Source organism: Pavona decussata, unplaced genomic scaffold (genome assembly GCF_977016875.1).
Source record: "Pavona decussata unplaced genomic scaffold, jaPavDecu1.1 SCAFFOLD_161, whole genome shotgun sequence".
NCBI lineage: Eukaryota > Metazoa > Cnidaria > Anthozoa > Scleractinia > Agariciidae > Pavona > Pavona decussata.
The window spans coordinates 847,528-862,986 of NW_028145572.1; the positions used below are offsets into that span (position 1 = coordinate 847,528).

At 37.0% G+C, this 15,459-nt stretch overlaps 1 long non-coding RNA gene and 1 pseudogene across 1 annotated transcript in view; one reads left to right on the forward strand and one right to left on the reverse strand.

Annotated features, from left to right (window-relative positions):
• Positions 1 to 15,459, forward strand: part of LOC146464593 (uncharacterized) — a 78,157-nt gene that overhangs the window by 24,295 nt on the left and 38,403 nt on the right. The window contains exon 4 of the long non-coding RNA XR_014868421.1: positions 563 to 647. This is a non-coding gene — a long non-coding RNA (uncharacterized LOC146464593). The remainder of the gene's footprint in view (positions 1 to 562; positions 648 to 15,459) is intronic.
• Positions 11,034 to 15,349, reverse strand: LOC146464594 (G2/mitotic-specific cyclin-B3 pseudogene; annotated as a pseudogene).

Below are 15,459 nucleotides of genomic sequence, written 5' to 3' on the forward strand. Positions count from 1 at the left end.
GTGGCATTATCAGTTCTGAACAAAGCATATATTTAGCTTCGTATCGACATCGTTTAAAAAGATCAGCCACGGTTTTCAAGAATGGGTGTTCATTTTGTCCCAGTTCAATTGATGTCAATTTTTTAGCTCCTTTCACCACAGTATTAAGCTGAAATAAGTCTGTACTATTTTGCCTATTTGATAAAACCCTTCGATTTTATGCGCGTCGCGGACACCTGCTTTGGTTATAAAGCTGGAAGCATTTGATTTTTCCTTTCAATTCTAGTTTTAATATTTAAATCGGGTTCGCCCTTCACTTTTTCTGAAAAGCTTAATGTTATACAGAATTCCTTAGAGCTTGTTTCACTGCTGTGATGCGCTGTGAATTAAGTCAGAAAACATTTTTAGCCGTAGATCAGAGAGTTCAACCCGGTCGCGAATGGTAAAAATATATTTTGTTTATAATCGACTGTCTGGGTTGGTTAATTATGCAACTTTCACTAAATACGAATATTAAAGACTTAATAATTACAGGTTGAAGTCTTCAATCTTTGTCTTCTTTATGTTTTTATTATGTTTGTAGGATTGAAAATCCACCATGGGAAATTCTCTCGTTTTGGCTGTAAGGCACAAGACTCAAAACACAGGAATAATAGAACTCTAGCGAGGTAGGCACATTCGAACGCTTTTATAAGGCCATTTGCGAGTCATATACGAAGCTTTATTTATTTCATATCCGATTGTCGCACCGTTCAAATCTCTTTGCCATAGCACAGTCGTATCTAATAGGTTTTAACTCAGTGGTGTCTGAGCTGTTTTTGAATGGGGCTGAAACTATCTATGACCTAAAATGGACTCGTACCTACTGTGTTTAAATTCAAGTTGCTCAAAATAAATGGGTTGAACAGCTTATTTTCAATTTATTTCTTTTCATTATCACAAAATCCGTGATTATGGGTGAGTGCTTTTCAGCATTTTTATTTCAATCAGTTACTTATAGATAGGTGGTATGTTTTGTTTCGATCTTTTAACTATCATTTTCATTTGAAAGTGAAAAATTACCACGAGGTAGATTTAATTTTATAATACAATATCTGAAGAAACAATCACTTTATAAGGTCATTTGAATAATAACATTTTCATCTCTGACTGCCATATACATATTTCATCGCTGTAAGATATACCAGCCGTCTGAAGCGGTTGATAACTATTGTACCTCAGAACAGCCACCTAAATATAACAATATAATTTCACTCCGAAATTACCCAAAGCTTAACAGGAAAAAGAAACAAAAAACTACAAAGTATACCACAGATTAGTGTTCGAGCCTAATGTATAATGCCCTGCATACCGCTAGCTACGTCACCATTTTATTTCGCTGTTGAAAAGCACGGCTACAACAGCGAACGGTAAGGCAAGAATCCACCATTTTTAGATGCCTTTCTTGAGGGATCGCCTGGTTGGCAAGCCAGGGACGAAATATCTGCGTTTATAGAGGCCTTGAAAGGAATGCGATTTGTGTCAAGAATCCCAGCCGGGCACCACAAATGGGCGAATATCTGTTCAGCCTTGTGCAGACAGGTATTTATTCAATTTATTGAAATCAAAATTTATACAGGAGCATCCAGGTTAGCATAGCTAGTTTAAATGGAGCTCTGATATAACACAAATCTAACAAAATTTACAGGCAACATAAACGTAAGAATAAATATTGACTTTGAAAGGCAGAAACGCTTCTACAAGCATCAATAATAATAATAATTCTTTATTAAAATATTCCACACAAATTGCTATTTATACGTTAAAAGTATAAAAAAAGAACTATTAAAAACCTTTTTACAATTTAATTCGTTTTAAAAAAAGAGAGACTATTTTCAAGCAAAATTTCAGTAATAAATTATTATTTTTAAGCATCAATGATAACAAGCATCAATAATAATAATAATAATAATAATAATAATAATAATAGTAATAATAATTCACATTTATGATGAGATAATAAAACGCATTACAGCTAAAACCTTGAGTAAAATTACAAAAACGCATTACAAAACTTACAACAATATTAAAACCATAACTCAAATCACCACTACAGAATTTAAAGCCATTGCATCTCTGTATATCCTGGCCAGTCCAAAGTCTGCAATCTTCGCTTGACCAGTTATTGCAATCAGGATGTTCTGCAGCTTGAAGTCTCGATGGACACTCCAATGGGATTGCAAAAAATCCAATCCATTTAACAGCTGATGCGTAATGTCCTTGTTCCTCCCCTCAGGCAAGCCAGGTTGAGGACAGTTCACAGGATCAAGGTTCTTTAGATCCTACTCAGTGACAAGTTGTGTGCATGTTCACTCTGTGATAAATGTCTCAAGACTCTGGCAAAGTTTTCTTCCATGTTATTTCTTCCACTCTCTCAATTCATAAACAATTAAATTGGTGAGGAAAGTAAGGGAAAAAATAAATAGATATAAATGTAGGTTGGGATGCCACTCTGTAGCTTGCGCCAATAAACATGGACCTTACACTTACAATAAGGTGAAAAGAAGAAACGAAAAACTGTGTTAAGTTATTACTAGCTAAACTATATTATAAACGGTAAAAAGGAAAACTACTAGCAGAATTATGACAAGTACTCGAGGCTGCGAGCAGTGTGTTCGTGGTCCCTTTTTTCATTGTTTATTTTTTATTCTATTTTGACAACGTTTAGTAATGAAGTTTTTGCAAAACAAATATAAATTGCAAATGGAGTGACATAGTGTTACAGGGCTTCTTGGGGAAGAAGGAGCACTCCAACACTCTCTTCTTTAACCTTCTTTTATTCTGTAACTTAGCACGCAAAACAATTTGTCGACCTTTTAGGCTAACCTCCCAATTTTCCACTTCTACATCCAGGGATGGATTAAACATGATTAAAGTGCCACTGCTGTGTTTTTTTCCATGTCAATAGACGATTTTGCCTCCCCATTTGGCAGACCAGAGTTGCTCTGGAGGAAGACGAACTTCATTTTTCTTCCTGTTAAAAAGTGACTATGAAGTTTATCTCCATAGTTACTTTTTGACAAGAATAAAAATGACTTACAGCATCATGAAGCAGATGAAATCTATGCTGACACCAAGTGTTGCCTCCACGAAAGGCGAGATCTTGGGATAATTGCAACGTAATGTCCTTCAGGCAAAGCAACGATGATGTCTGTTTTCACTAAAGCCTTACACGAATAAAATTTATTTTGTTTATGATAGATTGAACTCTTCAACCTTTGTCTTCTTTACTTTTTCGTTATGTTTGTAGGATTGGAAATCCACCATGGGAAAATTCTCTCGTTTTGGCTGTAAGACACAAGCAAGACTCAACAAACAGGAATAATAGAACTCTAGCGAGGTAGGCACATTTATACGCTTTTATAAGGCCATTTGCGAGTCATATATGAAGCTTTTATATATGTTCAATAGTATTTTCATATCCGATTGTCGCACCGTTCATATCTCTTTGCCATAGCACAGTCGTATCTAATAGGTTTTAGTACCTGGTCTCTGAGCTATTTTTGAACAGAGCTGAAACTATCTATGACCTAAAATGGACTCATACCTACTGTGTTTAAATTCAAGTTACTCAAAATAAAAGTGTTGGACAGCTTATTTTCAATTAATTTCTTTTCATAATCACAAAATCCGTGATTATAGGTGAGTGCTTTTCAGCATTTATATTTAAATTAGTTACTTAGAGAGAGGTGGTATGTTTTGTTTCGAACTTTTATCAATCATTTTCATTTGAAAGTGAAAAAATTACCACGAGGTAGATTCAATTTTATAATACAATATCTGAAGAAACAAACGCTTTATAAGGTCATTTGAATAATAACATTTTTATCTCTGATTGTCATATACATATTTCATCGCCTTTACTAGGGGATATACCAACCGTCTGAAGCGGTTGATAACTATTATACTCCAAAACAGCCACCTTAATATAATAATATAATTTCACTCCGATATTACCCAAAGCTTAACAGGAAAAAGAAACAAAAAAACTAGACTGAGCATACGATAGATTAATATTCCAGCCTAATGTATAATACCCTACACACCGCTAGCTGCGTTACCAAGATTTTATTTCGCTGTTAAAAAGCAGGGCTACAACAGCGAACAGTCGGGCGAGAATCCATTTTTAGATGCCTTCGCTGAGGGATCGTCTTGGTGGCAAGCCAGGGACGAACTATCTACATTTATATTGGCCTTGAAAGGAAAGCGATTTGTGTCAAGAATCCCAGCCGGGCCCCACAAATGGACGAATATCTGTTCAGCCTTGTGCAGACAGATATTTATTCTATTTATTGAAATCAATATTTATACAGGAGCATCCAGGTTAGCATAGCTAGTTTAAATGGAGCTCTGATATAACACAAATCTAACAAAATTTACAGGCAACATAAACGTAAGAATAAATATTGACTTTGAAAGGCAGAAACGCTTCTACAAGCATCAATAATAATAATAATAATAGTAATAATAATAATAATAATAATAATAATTCACATTTATGATGAGATAATAAAACGCATTACAGCTAAAACCTTGAGTAAAATTACAAAAACGCATTACAAAACTAACAAAAATATTAAAACCATAACTCAAATCACCACTACAGAAGTTAAAGCCATTGCATCTCTGTATATCCTGGCCAGTCCAAAGTCTGCAATCTTCGCTTGACCAGTTATTGCAATCAGGATGTTCTGCAGCTTGAAGTCTCGATGGACATTCCAATGGGATTGCAAAAAATCCAATCCATTTAACAGCTGATGTGTAATGTCCTTGTTCTTCCCCTCAGGCAAGCCAGGTTGAGGACAGTTCTCAGGATCAAGGTTCTTTAGATCCTACTCAGTGACAAGTTGTGTGCATGTTCACTCTGTGATAAATGTCTCAAGACTCTGGCAAAGTTTTTTTCCTTGTTATTTCTTCCACTCTCTCAATTCATAAACAATTAAATTGGTGAGGAAAGTAAGGGAAAAAATAAATAGATATAAATGTAAATTGGGATGCCACGCTGTACCCTGCGACAGTAAACGTGGACCTTACACTTACAAGAAGGTGAAAAGAAGAAAAGAAAAATTATGTTATTACTATCTTAACATTATTATAAACGGTAAAAAAAAAACTACTAGCAGAATTATGACAAGTACTCGAGGCTGCAAGCAGTGCGTTTGTGGTCCCTTTTTTCATTGTTTATTTTTTATTTTATATTGTTTATTTTGACAACCTTAACTAATGAAGTATTTGCAAAACAAATGTAAATTGTAAATGGAGTGACATAGTGTTACAGGGCTTCTTGGGGAAGATGGAGCATTCCAACACTCTCTTCTTTAACCTTCTTTTATTCTGTAACTCAATCTTCTGAAACCCTGGTACAATTCTTTTTAACCTGACCAGAACCGACCTGTCAAGGACATGTCTATCGTGCATCATCAGTTGAAAAAAGCGAGTTGTCGCAGTAATATTTAAAGCACCCGTTTCATACGTTTATATACGTTTATCATAGCTATCAACCTTCTAAGTACGCCTAACAGTAAGTAAACTATGAACTTAACCACAATAGGGGACAACACTGATTAATCTATGTTGTCGGAAACTTCTTGTTCAACATTTCCAAAATACATACAATAATATTCCCAACACCGAAACAACTTACTCATATAATTTTTTAATTTAACTAAAACAATATACGCGAACACTTTTTATCGATAGCAAATTTTTTCTTCTAACAATAGTGATGGGACTCGACTCTCTTTTTCAAAACGCCGAGAAGAGCCAATCCGCCTGGTAGACGCTGGAAGAGAACCTAAACGAAAAAGGATATGTTTTTTGGTTACAACCGACGTCTTTTTGTTATTGTTGTTGTTGCTGTTGTCTGGACGAATTGGTAAGCCAAATTAGTCAATGCTTGACGATGGCAAGATGGCAAGATAATGAGTGGCTAAAGATGGCAACAAAGGAGTGATGCCTTGGTGAACTAAATTTGTTATTTTGCAAACTAACTAAACTAACTAAACAAACCTGCCTCTCTTTCTATCCTTCTTTCATTTTGTTTCCTCTTTCTTTACATTTTGCCTTTCTTTCAAAGCTTTTGTTCTGCAATTCTTTCTTTCCTTCTAAGAAATTGGTTGGTAGTTTCTTAGGAAACTGAGGTGTTTAAATGGCCTTCAATGCCTTGGGCAAACAATGTTCGTTCTGTTTTCCTGTAGACCCATAGCCGGCTCTCCCACGAGCTCCTCAACTCCCACAAGACGAGGAGTGCTCATTCTCTCAATTGATAAGTTGAAGCAATAAGACCGCGACGATGAACTTCATAGTCACTTTTTGACAAGAAGAAATGTGTCCCACAGCATCATAAAGCAGATGAAATCTATGCTGACACCAAGTGTTGCCTCCACCAAAGGTCAGATCTTGGGGTAACTGCAAACGTAACGTTCTTCAGGCAAAGCAACGATGATGTCTGTTTTCACTAAAGCTTTACCTTGTTTCGATGTTACCACATTTTTCTGCGCTGTACAAATCATAGCCAACCCCAAAATTCAGAGCTGTTTGTTCGGGATGTAGCTAAAGAAATGCGACTTTGATTTGTGTCGGTGGAAATAATGGCTCTTTCGATAAAAAAAGAAACTTTCTAATCATAATTTTGATCTACAATGCAATGACATTTCTCAATATGCTACATGTTATTAGTACTCAAAATATTAAGAGTAAACTATATTATAAGGCTACTAGCACAATTATGACAAGTACTCGAGGCTGCGAGCAGTGTGTTTCATTGTTTATTTATTTATTTATTTATTTTTTATTTTGACAACCTTAAGTAATGAAGTGTTTGCAAAACAAATATGAATTGGAAATGGAGTAACATAGTGTTACAGGGTTTCTTGGGGAAGAAGGAGCACTCCAACACTCACTTCTTTAACTTTCTTTTATTCTATAACTTTACAACTTCTCAATCTTCGACGAACTCTCGTTCAATTCTTTTTAACCTGACCAGAACCGAGATGTCAAGGACATGTCTATCGTGCATCATCAGTTGAAAAAGGCGAATTGTCGCGGTTATAATTAAAACACCTGTTTCATACCGAATTCATGATAAGAGAAAGTATACGTTGATCATAGCTATAAACCTTCAAAGTACGCCTAACAGTACGTAAATTATGAACTTAAACAAAACTATTTTCTCACAATGGGGGACAACATTGATTAAATTATGTTGCTGGAAGGTTAAGTTATTGTTCAATATTTCCAAATAAATACAATAAATTTGTGGAATACTCTTTGATTCCCAACACCAACACAAGTTACTTATAATCTTTTAACTTTCTAAAGCAATATACGCGAACACGTTTCATCGACAGCAAATTTTATCTTTTAACAATAGTGAGGGGACTCAACTCTCTTTTGCAAAACGCCAAGAAGAGCCAATCTGCCTGGTAGACGCTGGTCGTATTGGTAAGTCAAATTAGTCAATGCTTGACGATGGAAAGCAAGATAATAAATGGCTAAAGATGGCAACAAAGGAGCGATGCCTTGGTGAACTAAATTTGTTGTTTTGCAAACTAAAATACTACGGCCTCCCCTGCCTCTCTTTCTATCCTTCTTTCATTTTGTTTCCTCTTTCTTTACATTTTGCCTTTCTTTCAAAGCTTTTGTTCTGCAATTCTTTCTTTCCTTCTAAGAAATTGGTTGGTAGTTTCTTAGGAAACTGAGGTGTTTAAATGGCCTTCAATGCCTTGGGCAAACAATGTTCGTTCTGTTTTCCTGTAGACCCATAGCCGGCTCTCCCACGAGCTCCTCAACTCCCACAAGACGAGGAGTACTTATTCTCCCAGTGGTAAGTTGAAGCAATGAGAACGCCACGATGAACTTCATAGTCACTTTTTGACAAGAAGAAAAAGTGTCCCACAGCATCATGAAGCAGATGAAATCTATGCTGGCACCAAGTGTTGCCTCCACGAAAGGCCAGATCCTGGGGTAACTGCATCGTAACGTCCTTCAGGCAAAGCAACAATGATGTCTGTTTTTACTAAAGCCTTACCTTGCTTCGATGCGACCACATTTTCGTCGCTGTACAAGTCATAGCCAACCCCAAAATCTACTGAGAGCTGTTTGATCGTGGTGTAGCTAAATAAATGCGACTTTGATTTGTGTCGGTGGAAATAATGGCTCTTTCGATAAAAAAAAAACTTTTTTTATCATAATATTGATCTACAATGCGACGACATTTCTCAATATGCTACATGTTATTAGTACTCAAACTATTAACAGTAAACTATATTATAAAACTACTAGCACAATTATGACAAGTACTCGAGGCTGCGAGCAGTGTGTTTCATTGTTTATTGTTTATTTACTATTTTTTTATTTTGACAACCTTAAGTAATGAAGTTTTTGCAAAACAAATATAAATTGAAAATGGACTAACATAGTGTTAGAGGGCTTCTTGGGAAAGATGGAGCACTCCAACACTCTCTTCTTTAACCTTCTTTCATTCTGTGACTTTACTACTTCTCAATCCCCTGGAATTCATGTTCAATTGTTTTTAACCTGACTAGAACCGAGATGTCATCCGGGGATGTCATGGCCACGTCTATCGTGTATGATCATTTGAAAAAGGCGAGTTGGCGCGGTAATATAAAACAGCTGTTTCATACCGAATTTATGATAAGAGAAAGTATACGTTGATCATAACTATAAACTTCCAAAGTCACGACTAACAGTAAGTGAACTATGAACTTAAACAAAACTATTTTCTCACAATGGGGGACAATTCTGATTAATCTATGTTGTTGGAAAGCCAATTTATTTTTCAATATTTCCAAAAAACATACAACAAATTTGTGGAATACTCTTTGATTCCCAACACCAAAACAAGTAAGTTATAATCTTTTTAAGTTTCTAAAACAATATACGCAAACACTTTTCATCGATAGCAAATTTTATCTTCTAACAATAGTGATGGGACTCAACTCTCTTTTGCAAAAAATGTTTTTGGTTACAACCGACGTCTTTTTTTTTTTTGTTGTTGTTGTTGTCTGGACGAATTGGTAAGCCAAATTAGTCAATGCTTGACGATGGAAAGTAAGATGAGTGGCTAAAGATGGCAACAAAGGAGTGATGCCTTGGTGAACTAAATCTTTTATTTTGAAAACTAAAATAGTACGGCCTCCCCTGTCTCTCTTTCTTTCCTTCTTTCATTTTGTTCCTCTCTTTCTTTACATTTTGTCTTTCTTTTAAAGCGTTTGTTCTGGAATTCTTCCTTTCCTTCTACGAAATTGATTGCTAGTTTCTTGGGAAACTGAGGTGTTTAAATGGCCTTCAATGACTTGGGCAAACGATGTTCATTCTGTTTCCCTGTATACCCATAGCCAGCTATCCCACGAGCTCCTTAACTCCCACAAGACGAGGAGTGCTTATTCTCTCAATGATAAGTTGAAGCAATGAGACGGCCACGATGAACTTTACAGTCACTTTTTGACAAGAAGAAAAGTGTCCCACAGCATCATGAAGCAGATGAAATCTATGCTGACACCAAGTGCTGCCTCCACGAAAGGCCAGATCCTGGGGTAACTGCAACGTAACGTCCTTCAGGCAAAGCAACGATGATGTCTGTTTTCACTAAAGCCTTACCTTGCTTCGGGGTGACCACATTTTCCGCGCTGTACAAATCATAGCCAGCCCCAAAATACAGAGCTGTTTTATCGGGGTGTAGCTAAAAAGATGCGACTTCCATTTGTGTCGGTGGAAATAATAGCTGTTTCGATCAAAAACCGTTCTAATCATAATACTGATCTTCGATGTGACGACATTTCTCAATATGCTACATGTTATTAGTACTCAAAATATTAAGAGTAAAACCCATGCCTGATGGGATACTACGATCACTTATCTAAAAAAGTAACAGCTGCCAAGGAAGAACATATCAAAAGTACACATTTATTACAAAGTAAATTTATTTACAAATTACTTATCCTCAACAAAGTTTAACACCTTCAGCTGAGGCTTTGGATGAAAATTCTCACCTCCAATAGCATCTGCTGGGGGAGAAATTTGGAAGATGTTGGATTTGTGGGTCCTTCGTTTGGTGGTCATTGGAATGTTTTTACGATGGTGAAACAAAAGCATGGCATTAATGATTACTTTCTTGATCAAACAAGATAACTGACAATCCAGTTATAAAAGTACATTCATGATTATAAAACCATGCTTGCATATTTTTAGAGTTTATTTTTTAATTTGTCTCAGCTCTTATGGTAAATTGATCGACTTTTGAGAAAAATCCTTCTTTCGTCGTTTTGGAAATCACGCTACGTCTGCTTCTTCCTCGAGTGACTTGGGAATGTCGATCACTTTGGAAGGAAATGAGGTTACACATGGGCTTCTTCAGGTACGATGTTGAATCTTTATAGAATACGACAGTCGCAGTCAAGCATGCGCACAAGTCTCCCTTGTGGACACGTATGAGGTCAAGGACATTGGTGGTGTCAATCAATCAAGGATTATTTTCCAATTGCCCGGCGGGTGTCTACAAATGAATATTGTGTACAAAAAGCATACAGATTTATTACAAATTGTAACTTGTTCTCTACTTTTATATGTGCAAAGGTTCAAGTGCGCTGTTAGTACAAAACGATGTTATTCATTCCCACCACGAAGGTGGAAGGAGGATTTTGTGGTCAGGTGAATTTAGTCACCAGTGTGAAAGGTTAACTCGCCACTTGCTTGGGTACTGGTCTTGGCCAAAACGTTTGTAACACAGGCTCATGCTGACCTGAATTTACGTCTATTTTTCTTCAATTAACTGCCCTTTACTTCTTTCTCTACGTCTCTTCGGTAATCTTTTTCTTCTCGCTCCAGAGAAATCTTACACTACACGTCTAGCTAGCGACTTCACTTTAAAGAAAGGCTACAAGTATGTCAAATGCAAACCTGCAAATGTATTATATGACGCCAGTGGAATTTAAGATTGTATCACGCATGTGTTTGACTTCTAGCCTCGTAAAAAATCTGATCTCCCACTCAGTCTGAGCCAGTCGCAGTGGGTAGATATAGATTGAAGGTTGGCATACTGGAGAAATCTGCTTGTAAATGTACGATGACAGTTTCGACGGCGTGTGACATACGACAACACCAACCTTTAAATGACGTCAGCTGATGAACTGTGCCTCACTCTTCATAAGTTCCTGGATAACAACACAACCATGATTTTTACAGAATGTCTTCATCACTTGGATTAACTTTTAGATGATATTCACTACTAATGGTTGACATTTCAATCTTCATGTTGGAGGGGGAAGTGAAAGCGGTCTCGTATTCAATTTTTCATTTGTCCACACCAGCACCTTAAGGCACCTTGTTTGGATATGGCCACATCTTCTGCGCTGTACAAATCGTAGCCATCCGCCAAATCCAGAGGTTTTTGATTGGGGTATGGCTAAAGAAAAGCGACTTCTATTGATGTTGAGTGGAAATAATGGCCGTTTCGATCAAAAAAGTTTCGACACTTCCTTTTTTAATTTCCTATTCATAGTATGATGTATCTCAATGTGTTACATCTTATTAGTACTACGAATATTAAACATTAAGATTACAACCCATGCCTCACGGGATACTAGATCACTTACTTGATCCAAGAAAAGTAACAACTGCAAAGGAAGAATATATCAGAAGTACACGTTTATTACAAAGTAAATTTATGTACAAATTGTACAAATTACTTATCTTGAATAGAGTTTAACACTTTCAGCTGAGGCTTTGGATGGAAAAAAAATTTCCTTCAATAAGATATCCTGCAAGAAATTTTCAGAAGAATGTTGGATTTGTGGATCCTTCATTTGGTGGTCACTGAGATGTTTTTTTTATGATGAAACAAAGGCATTGTTTTAATGTTCACATTTTTGATCAAACAAGATGACTGACAATTTATTTATAAAAGTACATGATTATAAACGCCCTGCTTATTAAAAAAAGTGAATGCATTAACTGTTTGCATATTAGAGTTTATTTTTTAATTTACCTCAGCTCTTATGGTTGATATTTTTGTGAAAAATTCTTTCTTCTGTCAACATTTTGGGAATCACCCTTTCGACGTTTTAACTTTGGATGTAAATGAATGAATGAATGAATGAAATGAATGAAATTCTTATATACCGCACATATCACCAAGTGTCATGGCGGTTTACAATTCTATGGGGTGAAAGGTAGAAGGTCAGACCACAACACCGGGAACTACGTCCCCTACTCTTGCGAACAGTGTGTAGGTTCAATAACGTCCCACAAAGTGATCATGAACACGGGTTGTGAGACGGGACCTACGATTCATCGCCCTTATTCAAGAAGACTAGAAAGTCTAACCATTAGCAGATGTCGTTACAAAGGCAGCACTCTTCTCCTCAATTAATTTAAAGACCCTGAGTGTTGGTCCGGCCGGGCCTTGAACCCGCGACCTCCCGCACGCGGGAGCCAGGTGCTCTACCAACTGAGCCATCCGGACGGCGTTTTTTTTTTTTTTTTTTTAATTTTGTTACATAAATATATTTCTTCTTTATTATTTTCTTGCTTGGATCCAATTATAATATTTACAGGTCGTTCTTACCCAGCAATGAAGCGTACTAAAGTAAACGTATTTACAGAAATACATTTTAAAAGTGTGGAAAAGCTTAATAAGAAACAGCGAAACGTTCAGGTTTGGCTACCAACAGCTCCTGCTACCAACTAAAAGCGTCGGTGCAATGTTTCTTTTGAACAGCACAAATATTCGCCAAAAAATTACGACAAATTTTATTTGTAAAAAAGGTTATTTCAAGAAATGTTTCAAACATCACAATTCGCGTCACAAAATCAAGAAATCAAAATCAAGTCATTCAGTACATTGGTCTTGAAAGCGAGAACAGGCGAGACACGTGGAAAAAATTGCGCGCAAACGCTTTTTCTTCTCGCACGACTATCTGCCAGAAAAACGGAAAGATGGTAGTCTGACAAGGCAAGGAAAATTCCTTTAAAAGATAATCTGTATTGCCTAAAACGAAAATTACATGAACTCATCAAAATAAATGCAAATAAAAAAAGCTAATTGTCTAATGAATAAAACGTGAATAATGAGTTTGAATATTGTCCTGGCAAAAATGGACTGTACAAGTTTTCAGGAAAATTAACTATTTTTTAATACTAAAAACTTGGAGGTAAATGCTTAATAATACTTGAATTTATTATTTCTACACAATTTTGCCCACAACTATATCTATAAGATACAGTTTCTATATTTGAATGGTCAGTGTACGCATGTGTCCAAGGCAGGTATTGTAGCGACTTCATGGAACACCTTATGCGAGTACTTGTTTCTCACTGTCATGAGGTTCTTGTTTGTTGGTGCGGCGTTCATTGAATTCAGCACACAGTCTCGTAACTCATCCTTTGTGTAACCTGTGTAATGAACCAGAGTTGGAGTCCACCCACTGGAATTGTTCATTAACAGGGCAAGGTAGAGACATGACGCCCCCATGTACGAGGTTCTGTAAGTAATGAAGCGACTCTCAAGGAGAAAAAACTGTAGAGGAAGCGAGCCAGTGTGAGGGTTTCAATGCTTGCAAAGGCAGCCTTTGCATATCTCCTTAAAAATCTGTATGGTATTGGAATGTTGATGTCAAATCCTAAGCTACGCATAATTCTGCTTTCCATGGCAATGAACTGCTGCTGCTGGTATGCATCATCACAGATGTATATGAAGTCATCCATACCGGGTGGGTGTCGCTCCTCAATTTTAGATGAAATGATAAGAGTGGTTGCACCAACAAGTTGAATTTCATCTTTTTTGATGGAGTTTCTCTCAAGGAAATGATCGACAAGCTTTACGTCAAAATAAAGAGTGTCGTGATACAATTCCAAACACTCTTGCACCCCCACCAACCAGTCAACTAAAATGGCTCGCATTGTGGGAGTTACTCCATTTTGAGTCTCCATGTAGTTTGATAGTGGGAGCAGTTCCTCTCTCCTCTTCATGTTAACAAATAACTTATTTGCATACTCTGAAACAGTTACCGGATCAGATAAGTCGGCATCAATATCAATCACTTCATCATCAGCCGAAGTTCCTGTCTTTTCCTACTCTTGTTCCTGTTTTGAGTCATCTTTGGTATTTTTATTGGAATCAAAGCTGGAGGATGCTTCTAGGCTGGACATTGCAAAATCACTGCCATTTTGAGGTATGCTTGCATCCAGACCTGATCCAGAACTGCTTGTAGATTGCAGAGTCTTGAAAACTCGCTGACGATTCTTCGAGTGAATCCTGGGAGCCCAAGATTTCACCAGACGGAGAGTCGTCTTCCACTTCAATAACAACAGGCTTCTTAACAGAAGATTCTTTCTTTTTGCTTCGACGCTGTTTAGGATTTGCCTTCGCAGCGACCTTTGGCTTTCTTTGCCGCTGCGATTCTTTTCGAATCACACCGCTTTTCGCTTGCCTCTTCTTCGGACCCTTGCCTCCTTGAGGATCTAAAGTTGCATTTGTGATCTCCCCAAATTCAGATCTCTTTCGCGAAGGGGCATTGTCAGGTGAACCTTCGGCTGAACGTTTAGCTTGCTCGACGGTTTTCACAGCTATCTGTACAACTTTGTTTTCATCGGAAGCCGTGTCCTTTGAATTTTAATGAAAGACTGCCGTAAATGGTGCTCTAGAAGGCGTCTTGACCATGATAAGTTGAAAAAGAGTAAAATTTCCCGCTTGTTATCACCTAAATGTTTGCTAAATGTCTCTTTTTCGCTCCAAAATTCGCCAAGCTCTGTCTCGATGTAGTTATCTTCTTGTAAATGAGTTTGCACATTTGCTACTTCAGAGACGATGTTGAATCTCTTTAAAATGCAACACCTGCAGTCAAGCATGCGCACAAATCTCCCTTGTGGAGACGTATGAGGTCAAGGACATTGGTGGTGTCAATCAATCAAGGATCATTTTCCAATTGTCCGGCAGATATCTACAAATGAATATTGTGTACAAAAAGCAGACAGATCAATGACGAATTGTAACTTGTTCTCTACTTTTATATGTCAAAAGGTTTAAGTGTGCTGTTAGTACAAAACGATGTCATTCATTCCCACCACTAAGGTTGAAGGGGGATTCTGTGGTCAGGTTAATTCAGTCACCAGTGTGAAAGGTTAACTCGTCACTTGCTTGGGTACTGGTCTTGGCCAAAACGTTTGTATCACAGGCTCATGCTGACTTGAATTTACGTCTATTTTTCTTCAATTAACTGCCCTTTACTTCTCTCTCTACGTCCTCTTCTTTTTCTTCTCGCTCCAGAGAAATCGTACACCACACGTGCGACTTCACTTTAAAGAAATGCATTGTATGACGCCAGTGGAATTTAAGATTTTATCTGAACACTTTTTCAGTAATGTGATCACTTTTGAGTTTATCTTCTAGCCTCCTAAGAAATATCCTCTCCCACTCAGTCT